The sequence below is a fragment of the Calliphora vicina genome, chromosome 2 (assembly GCF_958450345.1).
Source record: "Calliphora vicina chromosome 2, idCalVici1.1, whole genome shotgun sequence".
Classification (NCBI taxonomy): Eukaryota; Metazoa; Arthropoda; class Insecta; order Diptera; family Calliphoridae; genus Calliphora; species Calliphora vicina.
Genome location: NC_088781.1, coordinates 47,739,256 through 47,748,820, shown reverse-complemented (window position 1 = coordinate 47,748,820; position 9,565 = coordinate 47,739,256). Strand labels below are relative to the sequence as shown.

The 9,565-nt window shown below is 26.4% G+C and overlaps 1 protein-coding gene across 1 annotated transcript in view; it reads left to right on the top strand.

The window, feature by feature from the left end:
• The first annotated feature begins 1,635 nt into the window (after positions 1-1,635).
• The window catches only part of LOC135951249 (ATP-binding cassette sub-family G member 1), a 73,130-nt gene continuing 65,200 nt past the window's right edge, over positions 1,636-9,565 (top strand). The window contains exon 1 of the mRNA XM_065500864.1: positions 1,636-1,968. The gene's annotated coding sequence lies outside the window, so the exon portion shown is untranslated. The remainder of the gene's footprint in view (positions 1,969-9,565) is intronic.

The window sequence follows — 9,565 nt, the reverse complement described above, 5'->3', positions numbered from 1 at the left end:
CAAAAACAAGTTTACGGTTTTGTGTGGCACTTTAACGTAACGTATGTAGATTAATGTTCTCATTATGTTTAAAAAACAACGTAATAATCATACGTCACCAGTGTTGCCACTTCATGTGTAATTACACATATTGTGTGTAATTTTAGCTTGGATGTGTAGCCCATGTGTAATTGAATGAATGTGTAATTCATGTGTAATATTAAATTCCAATTATTTCCAAAATAAGTATATTGTCAATGTATGTCTTCAATCATTTTTAGTATTGTTCAGATTTCAAAATCGACTGAAAATAAATATGTACGTTTATATGAAGGAAAGTAGCTCTATTTTAGTTGATAAATAACAAATCCAGTATCTCTAAATGTACTATGAATCAAGTTTGAACTAAATTAACATTAAGGTTTGCAGAAAAATACGATAAGTAATTTGGAGATTATTGTTATGTTGTTCGCAATATTTTAAAAATATAAACGTTACATAAATTATACATTTATTTACTTACAAGATTTTACTGGTAAAGTGTTCATTTACTTTTTCCTATTTTTCTCTCTCGCTATAATTTTTAAACAAATAGTAAAAAATATTCAACTTTGTCTAAATTAAGCCTATTTGAAACTGAAAACAAAACTGATTTCAAAGCACTTAGGACCTAATTTTGTAAATCACGTCACCAAAAATTTAAAAATTTGATTTTGTTTTGTATATAACAAATTCTGAACAGAACAAACGCACCAAAATGCAGGCATTGATTTGCCATTCATAATTTGAAAATTTTGTATATAAAACAAAAACAAATTTTCGAAATTTTGTTTTTGCTATCCATATAAATATCACTTAGGTGTTATTTTTTTTAAATATTGTTAAATTTTTAATAGAAATGTAAAAATTTCCAATGGAACAATCTCCGAATGAACATTGATTAATATTTGTTAAAATCTTTTTTGGGATTGACATATTTAACTGATCTCAAGAATTCATTAAATTAGAAAAGTTCACTAATAATTTCATATATCCAATTCCTGGATAAATTAATCTGCGCAAGTGAAAATTGTCCATTATTTTGTCCATTGACACTAAACTTTAGTGACTAAAGTGATCGTATTTGGCCCAAACATCCCATAGTCCACTGTGACAAACCTTTTGTCTTCATGTACGTTTTAAAAATCTTGTATTCGCACCACCTTTAGACAATTTCTCCTATTACGATCACGAAAATTACATGTGTAGTTTTTTCTCGTATGTGTAATTTAGGAATGAGGCATGTGTAGTTTATAAGTTTCTTGGTGGCAACACTGTACGTCACATAACATACAAATTCATGCTGCTTGATTATGCTTACGATTCATTCTCTTAATGGTCGTATGTTACTCATGCTACTCTTACGATAATTCTTCAACCGATTCAATATATATTTTTTCAAGCTGTTAAGCAAATTGTTTGTATTGTATGAGTGTATTTTAACAAAAAAATAAAAACAAAACAAAATAAAGAAAACCATCAACAGGCACAACAACATGGAGAGCTAAAAACAAAACAGAAAAATCAAAATCAAATTGTTTATATTTATATTGGCCGCAATAAGCGACTAAAAGCAAATAGCCAGACACTATAAGAGAAACAACAGAAAATTTTATTTAGTCTTTGTATAACATACGTCGCGTTAACATTAAAAACGTTGGAAAAATTTAAATGAATAAAATTGAAAAATAATTTAATTGTTATATGTTTTCTGTTAAATGAATTTTAAAGAAAAATTAACACAAAAATTAAATTAAAAAAGGAAATATTTTAAAATAAAATTTTAAAGAAAAAATAACAAATAATAACGAAACATAAAATTTGAAATTAAAAAACAAAAAATTGATTTTATAATTTGTGTGTGTGCAAAATTTCATACTGCTGCAATTCTATAAAAATAGAACCAACAATAAATATAATAATCAATTTTGACTGCCTGCATTTAAGAAGGTTCGTGCTTATCTTTAACTATAGAAAAATATTTGTTTTAACATAAAATCAATAAAAATAAATATATTTTCAATTTTGTTTATGTGCAACGATGCATAAAAGTCGCAGTGCCTTATCTTTTTTATATAAATAATATAATTAATAATAATAATAATAATTATGTATTGTTTAATTCTAAAAATGCTCAGCTACTCGTGCATTAAATATACTGAATGTATCACTTTGAAATGTTTTGAAAACTTGAAAAAAAAGAAACTCAAAAATATAGGCCAATTAAAGTGTTCATGTTGTGAATGTCAATGACTTCAGTTTGAAAACGGAGAACGCACGGTCATCTTCATTTGTATTGTTAATTTGTGGCTGCAACAAAGACAGAGACTTGCTAAGAGATATTTGAAAAATTTCAATGGAATTGCATTTCAGATATGTTGAGTTGTGGGAATAAATGTGTTTTATTGTAAACTTTATAAGCGATCATCAGTTTATTTTTTTTAATGTAAAACAATTGAACATGAATTTTATTAACTTAAATTTTGCGAAGGTTGACAAGTGGAAAATTGGAAAAAAATAAAAATGTTTTAGAATTCAAATTAAATTTAAAACCAAAAAAAAAACAAATTTAAAATTAAAAAAATATGTTTAAAAAAAATTAATTTCGTTAATAAGAAATTTTTATATTTTATTAAAGTTAGGATAAAAAAAATCGATTTGAAAAATTTAATTTAATTATAAAAAATAAGGTGTTTTGATAAATTTAATTGATAAATTTTGTAATCGCAAAGAACAAGAAAACATAGCAGCTTAAATTTATTAAACAAATATATAAAAATTATTTAAAAATAAAAAAATGGAGTTTCGTTTAGTTTCTCAATAAACAAAATTATAAAATTCTTTGGAGTTGTAAAATATCATGAACAAATTAATATCCCATACAATCGCTATAAAAACTAAATTTTTTTAAATTGTTAAAAAATATTTTTTTTTTTAATTTTTTTTTTATCAATTAAACCCAATTTCCAATTCGAACAATTTCGTTAAGTTTTTTATATAACCAAAAAATATGAAATTAGTTCAAAATAAAACCAGTATTAGCAAATTTAAACATACATACACATCTGCTCAAAATAATAGATACACCTAATTGGAAAAAATTTAAATGGCGGTAACATTGAAAATTTCCTCGCAAGCGTTAAGAATACATCATATTATTAAAATTTCTATCTGGCAATGTCATGTCAGTCAAAAATCTGGCAACTATTTGCTTTCATGTTGATTTTTAAAAACGAATTTATTTGAATTACAAAAAATTATTTGCTCATAAAAATAGATACACATCAGTAATTTGTAATTTGTTTATATACAATTTTTTTTTTGTGCAATTTTTTGTTCCTATTTACGTGAAACAGTAAGTATAATTTAAATTTTAGCAACAATTTTATAAAAATAGGACTCTTTTGAAGAAAATGGGACGAAATCATCATTGTACCGAAGATGAGAAAAAAATTGTTCAAACGATGAGAAATCAAGGAAAATCATTACGGGAAATAGCAAAGAGCATAGGAAGATCTTTACATTTTGTCCAAAATGCTTTATCTAAAAAACAAAAAAGAGAAACTCGCGGTAGACCAAAGAAAACCAGTCCAGAAACAGATAGGCGGATCGTCCTTATGGTTAAAAAAGACCCTTTCATATCATCGAAAGCTATTTCTGCGGAGCTATGTAACGAAATCAGTCCACAAACAGTTCGTCGTCGTCTTTTACAAGCTAAATTGCCGGGAAGAATTGCCAGAAAAGTGCCACTAATGCGCCAAAAAAATATCAAGACAAGATTAGAATTTGCTAAAGAGCACTTACAATGGTCCGGGTGTGAAGGCGAAAAAAAATGGAGAAATATTTTATGGAGCGACGAAACAAAAATAAATTTGTTTGGAAACGACTGCCAAAGAAATGTACGCCGACCAAAAGGAAAAGAATTCCACGTTAAATTTACAAAAAAGACGGTAAAACATGGCGGGGGAAACATAATGGTTTGGGGTTGCTTTTCATGGAATGGTGTTGGTCCGATATTCCGAATAGAAGATACCATGAATGCTAGTGGGTATAGAGACATATTGGAAAACGTAATGCTTCCATATGCATCGGAAAATATGCCATTAATATGGACATTCCAGCAGGACAACGACCCAAAACATAGTTCAAGATTAGTTAAAAACTGGTTCTTGGAGAATAACGTACCTGTTTTAAGCTGGCCCAGCCAATCCCCTGATTTAAACCCAATAGAAAACTTGTGGAGTGAATTAAAGATAAGGCTTTCGAAGGAAGTTTTCAAAAATAAAGACGATTTATGGGAGAAAACGCAAAAAATATGGTACGAGATTCCATTGGAGAAGTGTCAGAACTTGATATCCAGTATGCCCAGAAGAGTGGAGAAAGTTTTACAAAACAAAGGTGGATATACTGGATACTAGCTTTACTTTAATAATAAACTAATTTTTTTAAGATAAAATTTATTAGCTTTTGTTTAATAAGAATTTTTAAAAATGTATCTATTATTATGAGCACCAAATTTTTCGAAATTTAAGAAATTTAATTTACTTTATAATATTTATTATTAATTATGAAATATTTTGTTTTTGTTTTTTACTCTCCTTTTAACTATAAATAAAAATCGACTGAATTTTTTTTATAATTTTACAATATACCATTATTTTTTTTCGTTTTTAAAAAATAAATTTTGGTGTATCTATTATTTTGAGCAGATGTGTATATTTCAAAATTTACTTGTTCAGTTTGTTTTAAAACTAAAGTTTCGTTAAGTTTTATAAATTTCCAAAAATAAAATATATTTCATGATTTTATTAAACGCTTAACAAAGTTTAATTAATACAGCTAAAACTCTAGTTAAAATTGAGAAAAAAATTTATTTCCAATACAAACAATTTTAAAAGTAATGTTTCGTTAAGTTTTTTATATGGCCAAAAAATAAGAAATTTGTTCAAAATATAACCAATATTAGTAAATTGAAACAAATATGCAAAAACACTTTCGGTTAGTTTGGTTAAAACTGCAGTTTCGTTAAGTTTTATAAATTTCCAAAAATAAAATACATTTCATACAGCAAAAACTCTAGTTAAAATTTAGAAAAAAAAATTAAAATCCAATACGGACAATTTAAAATCGAAAGTTTCGTTAAGTTTTTTATATGTCAAAATATATGAAATTTGTTTAAAATAAAACCTATACATATAGTTAATTTAAACAAATATGCAAAAACACGTTCGATTATTTTGATTAAAACTGAAGTTTCGTTAAGATAAAAATAATATATATTTCATTTAACGATTTCATTAAACGCTTAATTAATACAGCTAAAACTCTAGTTAAAATTCAGAAAAAAAATAAATTTTCAATACGAACAATTTATAAACTAAAGTTTCGTTATGTTTTTTTTTATTATGTCAAAATATACGGAATTTGTTTAAAATAAAACCAATAAAAAAAAAAGTAAATTTAAGTAAATTTTGGTTAAAACGGAAGTTTCGTTAAGATTTATAAATCTCAAAAAAAAAAAATAATAAATAATTTATAATACGGTCAATTTCGGCAAGTTTGTGGTTAAAACTGATATTTCGTTAAGTTTTTATAAATCTCCAAAAAAAAAATAATTTCCAATACGAACAATTTGAAAATTAAAATTTCGTTAAGTTTTTTGTATTGCCAAAATATATGAAATTTGTTCTAAATAAAACCAATATTTTTAAATTTAAACAAATATGCAAAAAACTCTTTCGTTTAATTTGGTAAAAACTGAAGTTTCGTTAAGTTTTCTAAATTTCCAAAAATTAAATATATTTTATGATTTAATTAAAAGCTTGTCACTGGCTAACTGAATATAGCTAAAATCTAATTAAAATTCAAATTTCCTCAAATTTTCGTTAAGTTTTCTAAATCTTCAAAAATCAAATATATTTCTGCAGTGAAATGATTTTGCTTTCAAAAATATAGTTTTGTTTAGTTTTTAAAGACTACGATATTTCTTTGGTACTAAAATTTGAACAAAGTTAAACAAATTTTCAAGAAAATCTCTTTTAAATAATTCGGTTGCAAGAAATAAAGTTTCATGAAAGCAAAGGCTTTTTTAAAATTCAATTGGTTTAGAAAATATCGCTAATCAATATTTTACATAAAATAGGTTCCCTTTTCCCATTTTTCGTTCATCAACTTTCACGTGAAATTTTTGGAAATTTCAACTGTTGTGAAATACAACTATTATGAATGAAAAGTTCATGGAAATATCACGATACCAATTTTTCCTTCGAGGAAAATATTTCATGGGAATTTCACTTGTTATTGCCGATAGGTATAAATAGTATAAATATCAAAAAGTATTCAAGTTTTGAAATTTCAAATTTTTTTCTGAAAATTTATTGGAAACATTTTTTCTTTAAAAGTTAAATCCTCAAGATCTAATTAGTACTGAATACTTGTATAAAAAGCTTCCAATTGTATTTCAGAAAATTCCAATTGAATTTCAGAAATTTCCAATTATGTTTTTTGAATTTTCTAATTGAATTTCAAAATATTTCAATAACAATTCAGAATTTTCCATTTATATTTCAGAATTTTCCAATAGTATTTAAAAAATTTCCATTTGTATTTCAGAATATTCTAATAGCAATGGAAATTTCAGAAATACAATTAGAAAATTCTAAATTACAATTATAAAATTCTGAAATATAATTGGAATATTCTGAAATACAATTCCCCCTGTTGTGTATTTTGTAACCTGTAAAATTTTTGTAAACAACAATCAACGAACAAAATCAACTATTGTGAATGAAAAGTTCATGGAAATATCACGATAGCAATTTTCCCTTCGAGGAAAATGGATATTTCATGGGAACATAAATTTCACATAATATTGCAGATAGATATAAATATCAAAAGAATTAAAAGAGGTATTAGCAAATGTAAACAAATATACAAAATAAATTTTTGTCAATTCTGTTAAACAATTAATGTTTTGTTCAACTTTATAAACCTTCGAAAATAAAATGTTTGTTTTATATTTAACGAGTAGTTTATCAAAGCTATCCAAACTTGGACAATTTTGAAGAAACGTTTCAGAATTATATATTATAAATTCCAAAATGATAAAATATCTAACAATTTTTTTTTAAATTCTGCATTTTCGGAAATTTTTTTCCTCATTTTAAGAATTTCGGTATTAAAATAAAGACAATGTGCCAATGTAATTCATCCATTCATTAAACGATTTTTCAATGTATAAAAGTTCCAAATTGTATTAAAATATCTTAATCCGTTCCAATTTCACACTAATTCGAATTTAATGATAAAGACAAACCAATATTATTCATTCATTCATTAGACGATTTTTCAATGTATAAAAGTTCCAAATTGTATTACAATATCTTAATCCGTTCCAATTTCACACTAATTCGAATTTAATGATATTTCAAGTTTTGAAATTTCAAATATTTTCTGAAAATTTATTGGAAACATTTTTTCTTTAAAAGGCAAATCCTCAAGTTCTAAATAGTACTGAATACTTGTATAAAAAGCTTCCAATTGTATTTCAGAAAATTCCAATTGAATTTCAGGAATTTCCAATTATATTTCAGAATTTTCTAATTGAATTTCAAAATATTTCAATAACAATTCAGAATTTTCCATTTATATTTCAGAAATTTCCAATTGTATTTAAAAAATTTCCATTTGTATTTCAGAATATTCTAATAGCAATGGAAATTTCTGAAATATAATTGGAATATTCTGAAATTCTCTTAGAAAATTCTGAAATTAAATTTGAAATTTCTGAAATATTCTGAAATACAATTAGAAACTTCTGAAATACAATTGGAAATGGTGTAGAAATTATTTACCAGAATTTTCCTATTCCAGGGGAAAATCTACCAAAGAAATATTTGTTGTGAAGTCAGTTCCATAATTTAAGAATTGCAAATAACATCTCCTTTCCAACTACCCTTTTGGTTAAAAGTCTGGCAAATTTAAAATTCCAAAAAGTGCATTTTATTAAATTTAATTTGTTTTTCGTTTCTTTAGACTATTTAATATTTAAGGAATCGATAATTTCCATAGGAAAGTTGTGCAAAGGGCAGTGAAATATAAATACATAGAGATAATTTAGAAAGACTTTGTTGGTATTTCTAATATTATGGATATTTATAGAAATTAACAAGAAAAAATAAATTGTTTGCAGGTGGTAGAAATTTTCATTCCAGAAAAATAAAACAATAGCTTAATAACAAACAATAGGATTGATAAGAACTTATTTTTTATACTCACCCTAGGTCTCTACGTAGCAATATTTATTGCTGCAATTGTCAAATTTTATTGCGTCAATGAAATTTGCGAGTGTAGACCGCAAATAGCCATATGTAGCAATACATTGCGCAATGATTGATTATTGCTAAGCAATAAGCTGTCAGTTCAGTTGTCATTAATGTAAAATTTCTTCTTTCTATGATTCAGTGCTATTAATTCATACATATTTAATTTATTTACGTACCAAAAGTAAAAAAAAATCATTCAACACAAAATATAAGCCAAATAAACCTCAGTTTTTTATAGAACTTCTTGCGTTGAAAATTTTGTAAAGCAATCTGCAATCGTTGTGCTGTTGTTTTGTTATTGCTTGTGTTTAGCAATAAAAATTGTTACATGGAGACCTAGGGTTAGGTTGAGTTCGCAAATGCAGTAAATTTTTACATTACTGCAGCAGTGATCTGCAAAATTTGTGGTAACTCTTCACGCAGAGAAATAAACATGGTTGTGCTAAGCATAACCTAAGAGCAACATATTATTAATATGTCGTAATATTCCATAACAAAATTGTCCTATAGTGAAGCGTATCCCATAGAGAGCTTACTCCATCAATCTAAACAAAAAATAGTCGGACGGGGCAAGGTCTGGACTATAAGGTGGGTTAGGCATGGTCTGGCCATATTTCCCCAGCTCATAATAGATTGGAGCCTTTTGCTCACACAAAATACAAGATATTTTGCTTTGGTGTTGTTGTTGTAGCAGCTTCAACAATTTTACAATATTTATTCTGCAAGATCAAGTCCTCGGAATTGTGCTACTTCTGCTTGGTGGGTCCATAAATCTACTGGACGTAGTGAAGTAGTGCTGACTGGACAGTTGAAAATGTGGAGGGTATCATGGGGAACCTCACCACATGCTGGGCATAAGTTGAGGACGGCAAGGTCTATGCGGGACCAGAAGGCATTTGGCCGGGCTTCAAATATGATCTCTTACGCTTCGGGTTATCATAATGTATCCATTTTTATCAAAAGTAATGATTCGGTGCAAAAATGGTTTTCTTTTATAGCGTTCAAGCATCATTTCGGAGGTCTCTCGTCTTTCAAGGTCTCTCGCCTTCAATTCGTATGGTACCCAATTTCTCTGCTTTGGAATGAATCCTGCTGCATGAGTAGCTCCCAATTTAATATTCGCGAGTAATTTCCTTAAAATCATTGCCGAATTCAATTTCCAAAGAGTACTCGAGTTACAATATTCTCTATGAGACTTTGTTTATTTTCAATTTTAAAAGTAT